General features: G+C 37.9%; 1 pseudogene; it reads right to left on the bottom strand.

The window, feature by feature from the left end:
- LOC100951485 overlaps nucleotides 1–8,268 on the bottom strand; it is a 77,197-nt pseudogene extending 68,929 nt beyond the window's left edge.
- Between the last annotated feature and the right edge of the window lie 9,133 nt (nucleotides 8,269–17,401).

Raw genomic sequence — 17,401 nt, 5'->3', positions numbered from 1 at the left:
AGTCAAGAACTCTATTCCGTTTACAGTAGTGCCAAAGAAGATGAAATATTTGGGAGTTTACCTAACAAAGGACATGAAAGATCTCTATAAAGAGAACTATGAAACTCTAAGACAAGAAATAGCTGAAAATACTAACAAATGGAAAAACATGCTATGCTCATGGCTGGGAAAAATTAGCATTGTTAAAATGTCTATACTACCTAAAACAATATATAATTTTAATGCAATACCTATTAAAGTTCCATTGTCATACTTTAAAGATCTCGAAAAAATAATTCTTCATTTTATATGGAATCAGAAAAAACTTCGAATAGCCAAGACATTACTCAGAAATAAAAACAAAGCAGGAGGAATCACGCTACCAGACATCATATTATACTATAAATCCATTGTGATCAAAACAGCATGGTACTGGCACAAAGAGAGGTAGATGTATGGAACAGAATAGAGAACCAAGAGATGAACCCAGCTACTTATATGATCTTTGACAGGCCAATTAAAAATATTGAGTGGGGAAAAGATTTCCTATTTAACAAATGGTGCTGGACAAACTGGCTGGCAACCTGCAGAAGACTGAAACTGGACCCACACCTGTCACCACTAACTAAGATAAACTCTCACTGGATTAAAGACTTAAACTTAAGACACGAAACTATAAAAACACTAGAAGAAAGTGTAGGGAAAACTCTTGAAGAAATTGGCCTGGGCAAATATTTTCTGAGGAGGACCCCCCAAGCAATTGAAGCAACATCAAAAATATACTACTGGGACCTCCTCAAATTAAAATCTTCTGCACAGCCAAGAACACAATAAGAAGAGCAAGGAGACAGCCCTCAGAATGGGAAAAGATATTTGCTGGTTATGCTTCCAACAAAAGTCTAATAACCAGAATCCACAGAGAACTCAAACATTAGCAAGAAGAGAACAAGTGATCCCATCTCAGGATGGGCAAGAGACTTAAAGAGAAACTTCTCTGAAGAAGAAAGATGCACGGCCTACAGATATGTGAAAAAATGCTCATCATCCCTAATCATCAGAGAAATACAAATCAAAACTACTTTGAGATATCATCTAACACCAGTAAGATTAGCCCATATCACAAAATCACAGATGCTGGCAGGGTTGTGGAGAAAAGGGAACACTTCTACACTGCTGGTGGGAATGCAAACTAATATATCCCTTTTGGAAAGTCATATGGAACACTTAGAGATCTAAATATAGATCTGCCATTTGATCCTATAATTCCTCTGCTAGGTATATATCAAGAAGACAAAAAATATCACACTACAATACAGATATCTGTACCAGAATGTTCACTGCAGCCCAATTCATAATTGCTAGGTCATGGAAGAGGCCCAAGTGCCCATCGACCCATGAATGGATCAATAAATTGTGGCATATGTACCCCACAGAATACTATTCAGCCATAAAGAAAGATGGAGACTTTACTTCCTTCATGTTTACATGGATGGAGCTGGAAAATGTTCTTCTTAGCAAAGTATCTCAAGAATGGAAGACAAAGTATCCAATGTACTCAACCCTATTATGAAACTAATTGTTAACTAATCATAGGAAAGCTATAATCCAAACGGAGTCCAAGAATATGGCAAAAGGGGAGAGGAAGGGGGGGGGAGGATGGGTGAAGGGAGGGTGATTGCGGGGATCACGCCTATGATTTTTCCTATAAGGGTACATGTGAATCTTTCTAAAAGTCAAATACAAATGTCTTAACACAACAATTATGAGAATGACATGATGGCTATGTTGGCCAATTGGATGAAAGTATTTCAAATTGTATATGGAAACAACACACTGTATCCCATGATAGAATTAATGTGCATAAATATGATCTAATAAAATAAAAAAATACATTAAGACTATCACAAGATTTAAAAAAAAAATAAGAGATGAATGATATGAAGACTATGGAAAGGATAAGGCAGAGCTGAAGGAAATGAAGCAGTCAATTAGGGAACTTAAACATGCAATAGAAAGTATCAACAACAGATTGGACCATGCAAAAGAAAGCATCTTAGAGGTAGAGGACAAAGCTCTTGAGATATCTCAGATACTTAAAGAGGCAGAAAAGAAGAGAAAGAAAGCAAAACGTTCACTGAAAGAATAATGGGACTTTATGAAGCATTCACACATATGAGTTATAGGTATCCCAGAAGGGAAGAAGAATGCCCCAGAGGAATGGAAGCCATACTAGAGAATATTATAAATGAAAATGTCTCAAATATCACCAAAGATTCTGACACTCCTCTCAGAGGGATATCAGACCCCAGGTCACCTCAACTCTAATATAGCTTCTCCAAGACACAATGTGATGAACCTGTCCAAAGTCAAGATAAAAGAAAAGATTCTTCAAGCTGCCAGGAGTAAGTGCCAATTGACCTACAGGGGCAAATCCACCCGGGTGACTACAGACTTCTCTAATGAAACTTTCCAAACCAGAAGACAATGATCATCTCCCTTTAATCTACGTCAACAGAACAATTTCCAGCCAGGAATTCTGTATCCTGCTAAGCTATGCTTTAAAATTGATGGGGAAATCAAATCTTTTACCAATATGCAAAAATTGAGCAAATTTGCCACAACAAGACCAGCTCTACAAGAAATACTTCAACCTAGCTTGGCGCCTGTGGCTCAAGTGACTAAGGCACCAGCCACATACACCTAAGGTGGCGGGTTCAAATCCAGCCTGGGCCCACCAAACAACGACGGCTGCAACCAAAAAATAGCCGGGCATTGTGGTGAGATCAAAGAAACACTAAAAAATCTCCCAACAAAAAAAATGCCCTGGTCTGGTTGTTTTCACACCTGAATTCTATCAAACCTTCAAAGAGGAACTTATTCCCATACTGCAGAAATTATTCCAAAATATTGAGGACAAAGGAATCTTTCCCCAACATGTTCTATGAAGCAAACATCATGCTGATACCAAAGCCAGGAAAAGATCCAGTCAAAAAGGAGACTTCAGATCAATTTCACTAATGAATATAGATGCAAAAATTCTCAACAAAATCCTAGCCAATAGATTCAGCTTATCATTGAAAAAGTCATACATCATGATCAAGTAGGTTTCATCCCAAGGAGACAAAGCTGGTTTAACATAACACAAGCTCGTAAACGTTATTCACCATATTAACAGATGCAAAACAAAGACCATATGATCCTCTCAAAAGATGCAGAAAAAGCATTAGATAAAATTCAACATCCTTTTCTAATTAGAACACTGAAGAGTATAGGTATAGGTAGCACATTTCTGAAATTGATAGAAGTTATCTATGACAGACCTAAAGCTCATATTATACTGAATGGAATAAACCTGAAAGCTTTTTCACTTAGAATTGGCACCAAACAAGGTTGTCCTCTATCACCATTACTATTCAACATAGTGCTGGCAGTTCCAGCCAGTACAATCAAGCAAGAGAAGAAAACAAAGGGCATCCAAATGGGAGCAGAGGAAGTCAAACTCTCCCTCTTTGCCAATGATAAGATCTTATACTTAGAGAACCCCAAAGACTCAACCACAAGATTCCTGAAAGTCATCAAAAAATACAGTAATGTCTCAGGATATAAAATCAACGTCCACAAGTCAGTAGCCTTTGTATACACCAATAGCAGCCAATATGAGGGGCTAATTAAGCACACAACTCCCTTCATCACAGCTTCAAAGAAAATGAAATACCTAGGAATATGCCTAACAAAAGAGGTGAAGGACTCTATAAAGAAAATTAGTAAACCCTAAGAAAAGAAATAGCAGAGGATATTAACAAATGGAAGAACATACCATGCTCATGGCTGGGAAGAATCAACATTGTTAAAATGTCTATACTTCCCAAAGCAATCTACTGATTCAATGACATCCCTATTAAAATACCAACATCATACTTTCAAGATTTGGAAAAAATGATTCTCTTTTGTATGGAATGAGAAAAAAAAACCCGTATGCCTAAGGCAGTTCTTAGTAATAAAAACAAAGCTGAGGCATCACCATACCAGATTTTAGGCTATACTGCAAAGCCATAGTGGCCAAGACAGCATGATACTGGCACAGAAATAGAGACATAGACATCTGTAATCTGAATAGAACACCAGGAAATGAAACCAACATCTTACAACCATGTAATCTTTGATAAACCAAACAAGAACATACACTGGGGGAAAGTCTCCCTATTCAATAAATGGTGCTGGAAGAACTGAATATCCACATGTAAAAGACTGACCCAAACCTTTCTCCACTCACAAAAATTGATTCAAGATGGGTAAAGGACTTAAATTTAAAGCATGAAATGATCAAAATTCTCAAAAAAGCATAGGAAAAGCACCGGAAGATATTGGCCTGGGAAAAGACTTTATGAAGAAGACTGTCGTGGCAATTGCAACAACAACCAAAATAAACAGATAGGACTTAATTAAACTGAAAAGCTTCTGTACAGCTAAGACAACAACCAAGCAAACAGACAACCTACACACTGGGAAAGGCTATTTGCATATTTTGAATCAGACAAAAGCTTGATAACTAGGATCTATAGAGAACTCAAATTAATCCACATGAAAAAAGTCAACAATCCCATATATCAATGCGCAAGAGCGATGAATAGAACCTTCTCTAAAGAACACAGAGGAATGGCTAGCAAACATGAAAAAATGCTCATCATCCCTAATTATAAGAGACATACAAATCAAAACCACCCTGCAATATCACCTAACCCCAGCAAGAATGGCCCATATCACAAAATCTCAAAACTGCTGGCATGGAGGTGGAAAGAAGGGAACACTTTTACACTACTGTTGGGACTGCAAACTAATACAATCTTTTCGGAAGGAAGTATGGAGAACCCTCAAAGAACTCAAGCTAGACCTCCCATTTGATCCTGCAATCCCATTACTGAACATCTACCCAGAAGGAAAAAAATCCTTTTACCACAAGGACACTTGCACTAGACTGTTTATTGCAGCTTAATTTACAATCACCAAAATGCGGACACAGCCTAAATGCCCACCAGCCCAGAAATGGATTAAAAAGCTGTGACATATGTACACCATGGAATATTATTGAGCCATTAAAAAAGATGAAGACTTTACATCATTTGTATTAACCTGGATGGAAGTGGAGCACATTCTTCTTAGTAAACATCATAAGAATGGAGAAGCATGAATCCTATGTACTTGATTTTGATATAAGGATAATTAATGACCTAGTACTTGGTGGGGGTGGGGGTAGGGGAGATCAGAGAGAGAAAGAAGGAGGAAGGGGTGGGAGAAAGGAAGAGAAGAAAGAGGGAAGGAGGGAAGGGATGGGGTCTCAGTGTATGACACACCGTTTGGGGGCAAGACACAATTATAAGCGAGACTTTACCTAACAAATGCAGTCAGTTTAATCTATTTCTTTGTACCCTCATGAATCCCAAACAATAAAAAAAAAAAAAAAAAGGTAGGCTCGGCACCCATAGCACAGTGGTTATGGTGCCAGCCACACACACCAAGGGTGGTGGGTTCAAACCCAGCCCTGGCCGGCTAGACAACAATAACAGCTGCAAGAAAAAAGTAACTGGGCATTGTAGAGGGTGCTTGTAGTCCTAGCCACTTGGGAGACTGAGGCAAGAGAATCGCTTAAGCCCAAGTGTTGGAGGTTGGTGTGAGCTGTGACACCATGGCACTCTACCACGGGTGACATAGTGAAGACTTTGTCTCAAAAAAAAAAAAAGAAGGTAAGGGGAATCTTCTTCACAAAGCTAATATATGTTGAAGCTGAGACCTAACCTCCAGACTTCAGACTGCAAAACAAGGGCTTTTTCCATTGTCCCACACTGCATGAACTGTGGCTCAGCTATAGAACAATATGAAATTGAGAGTTGGGCAGGTAAGAATAGCTTCCTATTCTCAGTTTCTCCACTATTACTATAGTATTTAATCTCAATTTTTTCTTTTGTCTTAAATTACAAGGTCTTGCTATAAAGGGGTTTTTTCTTTTTTTTTCTAAGTCTTAAGTTTTATTTAAATAACCTCCAGTAATAAATACTATGTAGCCATAAAAAAAGATGGAGACTTCACATCTTTTATGTTTCCCTAGATGGAGCTGGAACATAGTCTTCTTAGTAAAGTATCTTAAGAATAGAAAAAAAGTATCCAATGTACTCAATACTACTATGAAATCAACATATAATCACCTACACATTCATATGAATGGCAAAATATAACTACAGTCCAGAAAGTAGAATGGAAGAGGAGAGATGGGGTGGGGAGGGGGGATATGGGAAGCGGGAGTGTATTTGGGGGACCTCACCTAATGTGCATGATGCAATGGTACTTTTCAAAACTATTAAGAAATGAGTATAATTGCGAAGGATGTGTTACTTAGTTCAATGTAAGCATTTCACATTGTATATCAAAGCAGTACCGTGAACCCCATAAATGCATCAATGTACAAAGTTTAATTAAAAATAATAATAATAAATAAAATATTCAACAACAGCAAAATAAATACATAATTAACTTCCAGTGAGAACAGAGTGGGCCAATTAGTACCCTTTCCTTGTAACACCAATTAACTAAGCCAAGGAGAACGAGTGCACCCTGCAACCAGCCAGTCATGTGATGGATGCAGTGCCTGTCAAATGGGGCAGCCACGACCTCACCCTGGCCAGCTGCTAGGAGAGTGGCCACAGTCAAGCCTGGGTTCTTGATTTCATCTAGGGCACAATAACGCTTACCGCCTCCAAGGCTGCTGTCAGGACATTGATCTGCACCATAGCTGGCTCCCACACGAAGGCCTCAAATTTGCCAGCAATGTCCTCATTCTTGATGTCCACCCCATACCATCTGCCCCCTGGTCATACTAAGCCCACATCTTATTGAGGATGTTTGTAGCATCAAACCAGCATTATTACACAGCTGGAGTGGGATAATCTTCAAGGCCTTGGCATACATCCCAGTCAACAGCTGCTGCTGCTTTCCTGGAATAGTCCTTAGGCAAACCCACAGGTACATGAAGAGCTCCATCTCAATGGCCCTGCCACCAGCCACCACTGAAACATTCTTGATGGTCCACCTGACCATGATGATGGCTTCATGCAGGGACCACTCCATTTCCTCCATAAACTGCTGGGCACTGCCACAGAGGATGAAGGTGCGTGCCTTGGCCTTGGGGCAGACAGTGAAAAAATTGTACCTTTAACCTTCAATCTGAGTTTCTTCAAACACCTGACAGTGACCCAGCACATTTGCTGGCAGAGCACTCATACTGGTCTGGAGTGAGCCTCCACAGGCCATCATTGTCCTCTTCAGATCCTCCTCAGGTACTTGGCCAGCACAAAACTTGTCCCTGTCAGCCATGTAGGGGGTGGCCACATCTCCAATGGGGATTTGGACAAGATAATTTTGGCCCCAGAATGATGGATCCTCTCTAACTTGTCGTAAAGATTGTTCCACTCAGCATCAACAGTAATCTGATAATCCGCAGCTAGGTGGACTCTGATCTCGGCGTTATCTTTCTCAGCTTTCAACCCGAGCTCAACATTTAAAAGGGCAATCATGGGAATATTGTACTTTTGGGGTTGCATTTCAAACCCAGCATAAAAGAAAGTCTTCTTGAATGCAACACCAGCTACCAGCTGAGAGTCCTCTAGGGCTCCACCCTGTACCTTCTTGATTCCCATCATTTTAAGCTGCAACAAATCATCAAGCATCATCACTGCATCAACCACCATCTTAGCAAAGTCATTCTGCTGGGAAATCAGCTTGGAACTCAGACCAATCATGGCACACTTCTCCAGCAGCTTCCTCCTCTCTACTTTATCTGTCTTCTTCATCCATTGTCACGCAATCTCTTTGATCTTCTTAACTGCTAACTGAGTGGCTATTCGGAAAGCTTGAATGATGATCTGGGGGTGAAAACCTTCCTCCACGTATGGTTTCACCTGCTTCAGAAACTTTGCAGCCAGCAAGGTCACTGAGGTGGTGCCATCACCAACCTCTGCATCTTGAGATTTGGCAATGTTCAGTAGAGTCTTTGCTGCAGGATAGACAACATCAAGGAGTTTCAGAATTGTGGCCCCATCGTTAGAAATTGTTGATTTGCCTCAGCCATCCACAATAAGCTTGTCCATGCCGTGGGGACCCAGGGTGATTCTTACAGCCTCAGCAATCATCTGGTGGGCATTGATGTTACCCACAAGTAGGGGAATGCCTTGGGAGCTATCAGTCCCCTCTTTCAACAGAATAACTGGTGTGGGCATCATTTTGGAAGCTAATTCAGCAGCCCGCTACTCTTCATCTCCTCTCTCTTTTGTTTCTTAATAACTTTAAAATTCAGCTATTTAGTCATTATCTAAATCCTAGCAATCTTCATGTATAAATGTCTTTTCCTTAATTGGCAGGGTCATGTCTTGGTTTCCGGTGATTGTCTGACCTCTGTCAGTACACAGATATGATCTTGCTAGCTGTGTGGACTTTTGGGATAACTTTTCCTTAGCTTTAAACCATAAAAAGGAGGAGTTACTAATTAGGAATCTCCTGAGGCATAGCTGAAAGATTTTGAATAGCATGTGATAATGTGCATCTATCCCTGTTAGAAAATGTGTAGAAGCATCAGGTGAGGGAAAGGTGGAGCAATGTAAAGATATCAGGTTATGGGGATTACAAAAGTCTGTGGAGAAACACAGAGCAGGAACAACCAGGAGGTTCCTCACTTTGCACAATAGATCTAAAGATAGAAAGTTTCTAAAGGCTTCCATTTGTAAGAATAAAAGCAGTTTTAGAACCTCAGAGGCCAAAAAGGTTATTTTTTTCTCTCTAAGGTATATAACACATAAAGAATTGTATTTAACTCACCAAGATCTTTGGTCTTAGAGGAAGGTTATAGCCTTTGAATAGTGAATATAGTAAATGTAGTGAACATAAGCAAACTTTGGGGTTGGAAGGTAAGTGACATATTAACTAAAAGGTACTATATTGAAGACTTAAAAATCATTATAAACTATTATATTCTAATGACACCCTTCAGTTTCAGAAAATTACAAAGAGTAAAAATAATATGGTAGCTTAATAATACAGTTTAGATCTTAATACCCTGTAGTACATAGTATAGAAAAAAAAGCAAGTGCTCTTGAAATGTATAGACCTAGGATGGAGCCAAGCTTTCTTCTTTCATAGTTTTTGTGGGCTTAAACTTATTTAACCTCAGTGAATTTCTCTGAATTTATATGAAAATGAGAGATAACAACATAAATTTATGACAAATAACAAACAACCTTGTCTCATAATGGTTGATACCAGCAAAGCATGTGCTCAAAAGGGATAGATAGCTTTTACTAGTATTATTTATCCCCCTCAAATCAAGTTGACTTAACAACAGTTGGCTTTCACAGAAGATATTCTTGCCTATCCTCAGCTGACCCTTTGCCTTGCAGCACAGAATTTATACTTGCCGGGGCAAAGACGACAGGCAGTTGGGCACTTCCGAGTAACAAATTTTTTATTTTTATTTTTATTTTTTTAGAGACAAAGTCTCACTTTTATCACCCTTGGTAGAGTGCTGTCGTGTCACAGCTCACACCAACCTCCAGCTCCTGGGCTTAGGTGATTCTCTTGCCTCAGCCTCCCAAGTGGCTGGGACTACAGGCTCCTGACACAACTGCTGGCTATGTTTTTGTTGCAGTTTGGCTAGGGCCAGTTTGAACCTGCCACCCTCTGTATATGGGGCCGCACCCTACCCACTGAACCATAGGCGCCGCCCCCAACTAACAGAATTTTAACAGTGGAGCAGAAGGGAATGAGGTCTTCCTCTGTGTTTGCTAAAGCTCTGGCATTCCCATGAGAAATAATGTATTTAATCATTATTCTGCATTCTCCTTTTCACCCAACACTGGCAAGACCATATTCCAAGCCCAGAGGATCTGTTATTTGTGGCACCACTATATATTACATGAGGGGAAGAATGTTAGAACTTTGATTACACGCTGCTTTCAACAAATAGTCATTTTGTGAAAGCTGCAATTAAACATTTACAATTCATTTAAGTGCAATAAAAGAGACATGGTTTTAAACCGTAATTGCAATGTTGGCTTTACAAAGTCTTTTTATTTCTAAATATTTGTAATCATGCAATTTGACATATAAGTAGGAGCTACCTATGGAACAACAAAATACGATTTTATAGAGAGACACTCTAATGTTTTTGCTGTTGGAACTTATAAACAATATTTCAAATATTCTAGTATTCTAAGGATTTTATGAGATTCTCATATTTTGAATTCTGATAATTTTATTTCTATGTGTAATGGTGTTAATCAGCATCTCATTTTTACAAGAAAACTATCATCTTCTAATTATAAACTGATAAAATGTATATAGCAATAGTGTGAGCCAATTTGGGGTCGATTAACTCTGTCAAGAATTACAACAATCAAAAATCATGCCCTATGGTATAAGTACTTCCTGATATATTTATCATATTTTCTTAAATCTTTCTGCTAATTAAGATATCATTCTCCCTTCCACACCTGGATCTTAGTGACTATGGAACAGATTCTCAAATGCTCTCAATATGGGAAAGAAAGTCAACATACTAAGACAAGAAGACAGATGTCACAGGACTAAAAATCTAGAGATGTGGGTTTTATTTTTCTACTCTCAAATTTACCAGTTTTTGATCTTAAACTGGTAGTTCCACCTTTGTGAGACATTTATTCTTTATTTAAATCTTGAAATAGGTCTAAGGCAAACTATGAGATCTACACCAGCGACAGACTCCTGTGACTCATTTTTGCATGCCCATTATGTTAGTGTAAAGAATAAGCTAGTCCACTCACTGCCTCATCCTCTTGCCTTGTTTTGCTTGGTGTATCATAAGGCAAAAAATATTCTGCCAGAATAAATGAGTCATTAAAGAAACAAGTGAGACAAGCAGTATGACCCAATCTGTTTCTCTAACTCTATAGTAGTTAATTGTTAATTCACATCATGGAAAAAAATATGGCCTTTACCAAGCATCTAGATCAAACGCCTTAGTAGATGGAAAATGAGATATGAAACAATTTTCCAAGGATCATCTCTTAAGTAATGGCAAAGCTAGGTCTCTAGAAAACTCAGGTCTCTAGACTCCAGTGCATTGTTGTTGCTGATTTTTAAATGTACGAGGGTTTTGCTAATATGAAAATGGATAAGACTTTGAGAATTCCTGTACAAATGATATTCAAAGCCACATTCCTCATTTTTTGTGAACTTCCTATCTATCTCAAACAGTGTGAAGAAGTTTTAAAGAAGGAGATGGAATGGGTGATGAGAGGACAGCCTGAGCCACTCAAACACTGAGCTAATCCCAGATGCCAGCAGATGTCTGTGGCCTCTATGGGTTCACCACCATTTTAATTTGTTCTTTTAGTGATAACCACAAAACTTATTTATCAATTAACATGATTGGGAAGAAATTTTATCTTTAAAGGATATCCCACAGACACTGTCAGTATATTGAAATTTATGCTCTAGTTATGGTAACATTCGGTGATCATATCATGATTTAGTTGTGCCTCTACTTTCCTTCCATATTCATGTATATTGTTTCTAAAATATGTTTCTGTCCTTTCAGCACTTCAATAATCTTGTGTAATTGGTGCTACATTACTCAAGATCTCTCCTCAAACATCTTAAAGGTCAGAATGGGATGATACTGGTCCTTGGCAAGGCACAGCTCTTCTATGCCCAATTAAAATGGGGGTACATACAATTGTATTACACCATTTGCATTTGTAAAGTCTAAGATGTAGTTGTGTCCTTTACTCAGGAAGTGTGCCAACGTATACTGGCTCTTTGTTCTCGCTGGAAAGGATCCTGCCAACCCTCCTCCCCTCTCTCCACTTCTTGGATTTTGCTGAGTTTTCACTCATGTGAGCACATCAAAACAACCAGCAACAAACCATAAGGCTGGCCATGTTACACTGAGAAAAGCCAGAACTAAATCAGAGCATGACTACCACACACCACCAAAGTGTCTCTTTAGTCCTTCAGGAGTTGAGATATCTGAAATTCTTAGCTTTCAAGAGATCTAACGGTATAAGAAAAACTTTGCAGAAAAAAACAACGAAAAGACCACAATCCCTTTAGACATTGGCATCAATTTCATTTAGGGTCTTTTATAACTTATCTTGTTGGTGGCTGCTTCCTCTCCATTTTCTTTTTTGTTTCAACTAATTGTTAATTAAGTTTTCTCCCCAACTTATACCAAATTTTTAATATGGAGTTATCAAATGTCTCAAAAAATGACAGCTCCTCACTAAAATCAGTTTTCCTTCTCCTCCTTGTCTTATCTGAGCATGACATCTCTTTTCTTCTAGGAATCTGACACAGATGCTGAGAAGAGGATGTTGGTGAAGTACTGATGCCGGCAGAGAAACAAAAAATAGTAACTATGGGAGGTTAAGCAAAGAGACATTTGCCGCTTTTCTCTGGCCCTTTCTCTGCTCCCCAGTCCCAGGACTCAGGACCTGAAAAGACACAAACATGATGTCTAATCAAAGATAGACCCTCACCCCCAAATACTGACACAGAGAGACAGAGGATAAAAAGATCAGAATAAATTCATGCACAAAGCTAAGCATGAAATTTAAAAAACAGAAAAAGAAAAGGTTTTAAATAACAAGTAGCATTGGAAGGATGAGCAAATATTTAAAAAAAATTATTAAAGGGATAAAAAAATTGAAAGTTTCAAGCAGTATTTGGAAAACAAATTGACTAAGGTGACTTGTAATCTGTATCTCACAGACGTGAATCACTAACGTTGTTCAAGTATATTTTGTGATTTACCTCTAGTTGAAAGGAACCTAGGGACAGAAGCAGCTGTAGATTTTTACATGACTCACTTGAGTCACACTGCCTAAGAATGCAGTCTGTTACAATTATTCCCTCTTATAAAAATATTAGTGAGTGACTAAAAACCACAAATAAAGCAGGGATATTTGCTCTGAGAAAGTCAAAGAGTTACAAAAATGCTTTCTTCACATAGAAGAAAGAAAAATCTGGCCCTTTAAGTTCAAACCCCCCACAACAGCATGTTATTCAATTAACCTTAAATACCTATGTGTAAGTGACATTTTATAAGTGAATACTGGAAGGGTAAAAGTTTTGTATTGTTGATAATGGAATAACTCAGGAACTAAAGTATTGAATCTAATATTGAACTAGCTCTCTAGATCTCTAGTTTATATGTTAATAACCATAAATAAAGATGACATTTTTGGTTAAATACATGAAACTTATGTAGTAGACAGGACAATTTAGATGCCTCCCATCCCCATCTCCAGGTATTAATTAATTGATTAACTTAACTATTTTCTTTTAAAACTATACAAAACTTATCAATAAGCAAGCACATTAGCATTCTACTGTATTTTCAACTTTAAAATTATGTTAATATTTGAATACACTTTTAAAATTTAAAGGTATTTCGCTTTCTAATATTATATAAACAATAGGATGAAAAGCATATGCTGCTTTTATATAATTTACAATATATAACATGATGCTTTGTTATATGGGATATTGTGAAATTAAAGCTAATTATATCCATCACCTCGTATAATCATTGTTTGTGTGGACATGTGTAGTGAGAACGTTTATGTTTAATCTTTCAGCAATTTTTAAGTATAGCAAACAGAAGATGCCAAAAAAGTATACATAGTATTTTAAGAAGGGAAAAAAGCTGCATTAAAATTGTAATGCATTAAAATTGTAATACTCAATATATAACAATAACAAAAAATGAATAACAAAACAATTACAATTGTAATACTCAATATATAACAATAACAAAAAATGAAGACTTCTGCAATTGTAAGAGGTGCTCAGAGTGGTTACCATAAGCATCCAGACATTTCTGATTACAGTGAACTACCACTTGCACTACTCTGACTAAAATGTCTACTTGTATCACTGGGTGTGCCATTTAAATTTCTTCCCTAAGTACTACCACCATAGCCAGTTTCCTATTGTACACCACATCTTTATGCTCTCCCACACTCACACCTCCAATGTTATTGTATTTCCACAACATTCTACAATTTCAAATACCACTTCAATGTCTTGCACTGCTCATTAAACGACACCATACTTCTGCCATTTTCTTTGACTGTCTCCCCCATCCAGGGTGATGCTAGCATTCATTTAATTAATACCATCTTACACACCTCTTGGGGGCAAGACACAATTATAAGAGGGACTTTACCTAGCAAATGCAATCAGTAAAACCTGGTTCTCTGTACCCTCACTGAATCCCCAATAATAATAATAATAATTAATGCCATCTTTTGAGAGAACATCATACCACATATTACTACTATAATTCAATTCAACTTCAAAAAGTAACACATAGATAGCATCCCTTAAAATATATATATGTTTTTACACTCCTGGTATATTATCTTGAGTCACCATACTGTACCGTAAATCTCCATAGTTTATTCATCCTGTCAATATGAAACTTTGCACCCTTTGGCCACCATCTTCCCAGGTTCCCCTGGCCTCAGACCCTGGAAGCCATCAATCTACTCTCTGCTACTATGATTCTGCTATTTTAGGTTACACAATATAAATGACATCATTCAGTATTTTTCTTTCTGCTCTTGGCTTCTTTTTCTTAGCATAATATCCTCCAAGTTTGTCACAAATTATAGTATTTTCTTTTCTTATATGGCTGAATAGCATTTCATTGTGTGTGTGCATTTAAATATATACAGATATGTGTGCGTATATATATACATATACACTACAATATGTATATACATATATGCCACATTTTCTTTGACAAATTCATCCAATGATGGATATTTAGGTTGATTCCATATTTATTGTGTCTATTGTGAATAATATTCAACAAACATGAGAGTGCAGATATCTTTTTGAGAACTGATTTCATCTCCTTTGAATGTTTACACAGATGTAAGATGGCCTGGCCCACTAGGCTGGGCCTATCAACTGGGTCCAGAAGGAAGGATCCAGACCCTGGGTCTATGGGGCATGATCCCACAGCCAATGTTTGTAGGGGTTATCATAAAGTCTCGGCTTTGGAACTGGGGCAGGCATTCAGCCTGGGCCTTAGGAGGGAGTCCTAGAGCCTGGGGTTTCAGGGGCTGACCTAGCAATTGGGCAGATCTGAAGTCTGAGGTTATGAGGGGTATCCTGGCACTGGAGTGAATCTGGAGCGTGGGGTGAGCCTCCAGTCTGATTCCACAGAAGTCAGCCTGGAGCCTGAGGCTACTGAAGCCAGCCTGGCTCTGGAATGGGCTTACAGCCTAGAGGGCCTGACCTGGTGCATTTCACTGGGGCAGGCTTGATATTGGGGTCTTTGGCAAAATTAGGTGTTCACTTCAGTCTTCTTCTCCACAGGAGGGTATTTCTCTCTATGCTGTGCCATCCAGGCTTGGAGGAGGGTTCATCCAAGTACATAGCACTGTACCCTTTCTACCTTCTTCAGTGTGTCTTTTCTTACTTCTATGCTATGTCTACATACTATAATCTCTCACTTGGACTCCTTAGCTCTTGAAAAGAGATTTTCACATGTGGGTAGTTGTTCAAATTGATGTTTCTGCAAGGGGACAAAAATTGAAATGTTCTATTTTAAATTCTTCCTCACCTATAAGAACTTCCTAAAACATTTTAGCCCAACATTTACCCTCTCCTGTTCTCATTTGGCACTTTGGCTCCACCCTACTAAATTTAGAATTAATCATACACTACTTACAGAGATCTATTAATATTGAATCTGTGCTATTAGAATTAGAGTTTTACTATATCCACAATTACTAGAATTTCTTGAATGACTGTGTGTGTTGTAGCAAGGGAATGGGAAGGAGAAAGACAGGAAATTAAAATAAAATGTACATAAGAGAAGTAAATTAATGAAAGGAAACTATTTAATGATGCAAATATCTTTTTCTTCTCTGTGGTTTGTTTTTGGGTTGTTTTTTTTTTTTCATTTTTTTCCTTACGCTTTTTCCCACCCAACACTTTGAATGACAGAGATATGGTTATTTGGGTTTGGGAGAGAATTTTTTTTGTCTTTGCTTTCTTATTTTACTTAAATTTTTTTTTTTTTTTTTTTTTTGGTATTCATTGAGGGTACAAAGAATTAGATTACACTGATTGCATTTGTTAGATAAAGTTCCTTTTGTAATTGTGTCCCACCCCCAAGAAGTGTGCCACACATCAGGACCCCCAGTCTCCCTCCCCTCTTCCCTCTCCCCACTTGCTCATTCCCCTACACCCTCCTTGTATTAGCTCATCTACTGTCTTCATATTAGAATTGAGTACATTGGATTCTTGTTTCTCCATTCTTGTGATACTTTATTAAGAAGAATGTGTTCCATCTCCATCCAGGTTAATACAAAAGATGTAGAGTCTCCATCTTATTTAGTGGCTGAATAGTATTCCATGGTATACATATACTACAGCTTGATAATCCATTCCTGGGTTGGTGGGCATTTAGGCTATTTTCATATTTTGGCGATTGTAAATTGAGCTGTGATAAATAATCTAGTGCAAGTGTCCTTATGATAATAGGACTTTTTTTCTTCTGGGTAGAAGCCTAGTAATGAAATTGCAAGATCAAATGCGAGCTCTAATTTGAGTTCCTTGAGGATTCTCCACACTTCCTGCCAAAAAGGTTTGCAGTCCCATGAGCAGTTTAAAGTGCTCCCTTCTTTCCATATCCATGCCAACAACTGCAGCTTTGAGACTCTGTGATGTGAACCATTCTCATTGGGGTTAGATGATATCTCAGGATGGTTTTGATTTGCATTTCTCAGATGATTAGAGATGATGAACATTTTTTCATATGTTTGTTAGTGATCTGTCTGTCTTCTCTAGAGAAACTTATATTCATGTCTCTTCCACAGTGATATATGGGATTGTTGGGTCTTTCTTTGTCAATTAATTTGAGTTCTCTGTACATCCTAGTTATCAAGTTTTCTCTGATTCATAATATGCAAGTATCTTTTCCCATTCATAATATACAAGTATCTTTTCCCAATATGAAGTATGTTTGTTTGCTTTGGTTCTTGTTTCCTAAGATGTACAGCAGTTTTTAAATTTAATTAAGTCCCATTTGTTTATTTTTTGTTGTTGTTGCAATTGCCATGGAAATCTTCTCCATAAAATCTTTCCCTAGCCTGATATCTTCAAGTGTTTCTCCCCCACTTTCTTTGAGGATTTTTACTGTTTCATGCTTAGACTTAAATCTTTTATTCATCTTGAACCAATTTTTATAAATGGTGAGAGATGCAGGTCCAGTTTCAGTCTTTCACATGTGGTTATCCAGTTATACCAGCACCATTTATTGAATAGGGATTCTTTGCCCCAGTGTATGTTGTTGTTTGGCTTATCAAATATCAGGTGGCTTCAA

The sequence above is a fragment of the Otolemur garnettii genome, unplaced genomic scaffold (genome assembly GCF_000181295.1).
Source record: "Otolemur garnettii isolate 467f Iridium unplaced genomic scaffold, OtoGar3 scaffold00131, whole genome shotgun sequence".
NCBI classification, from domain to species: Eukaryota; Metazoa; Chordata; class Mammalia; order Primates; family Galagidae; genus Otolemur; species Otolemur garnettii.
Note: the sequence above shows the minus strand (reverse complement) of the source record. Positions and strands in the feature narration are given on the sequence as shown.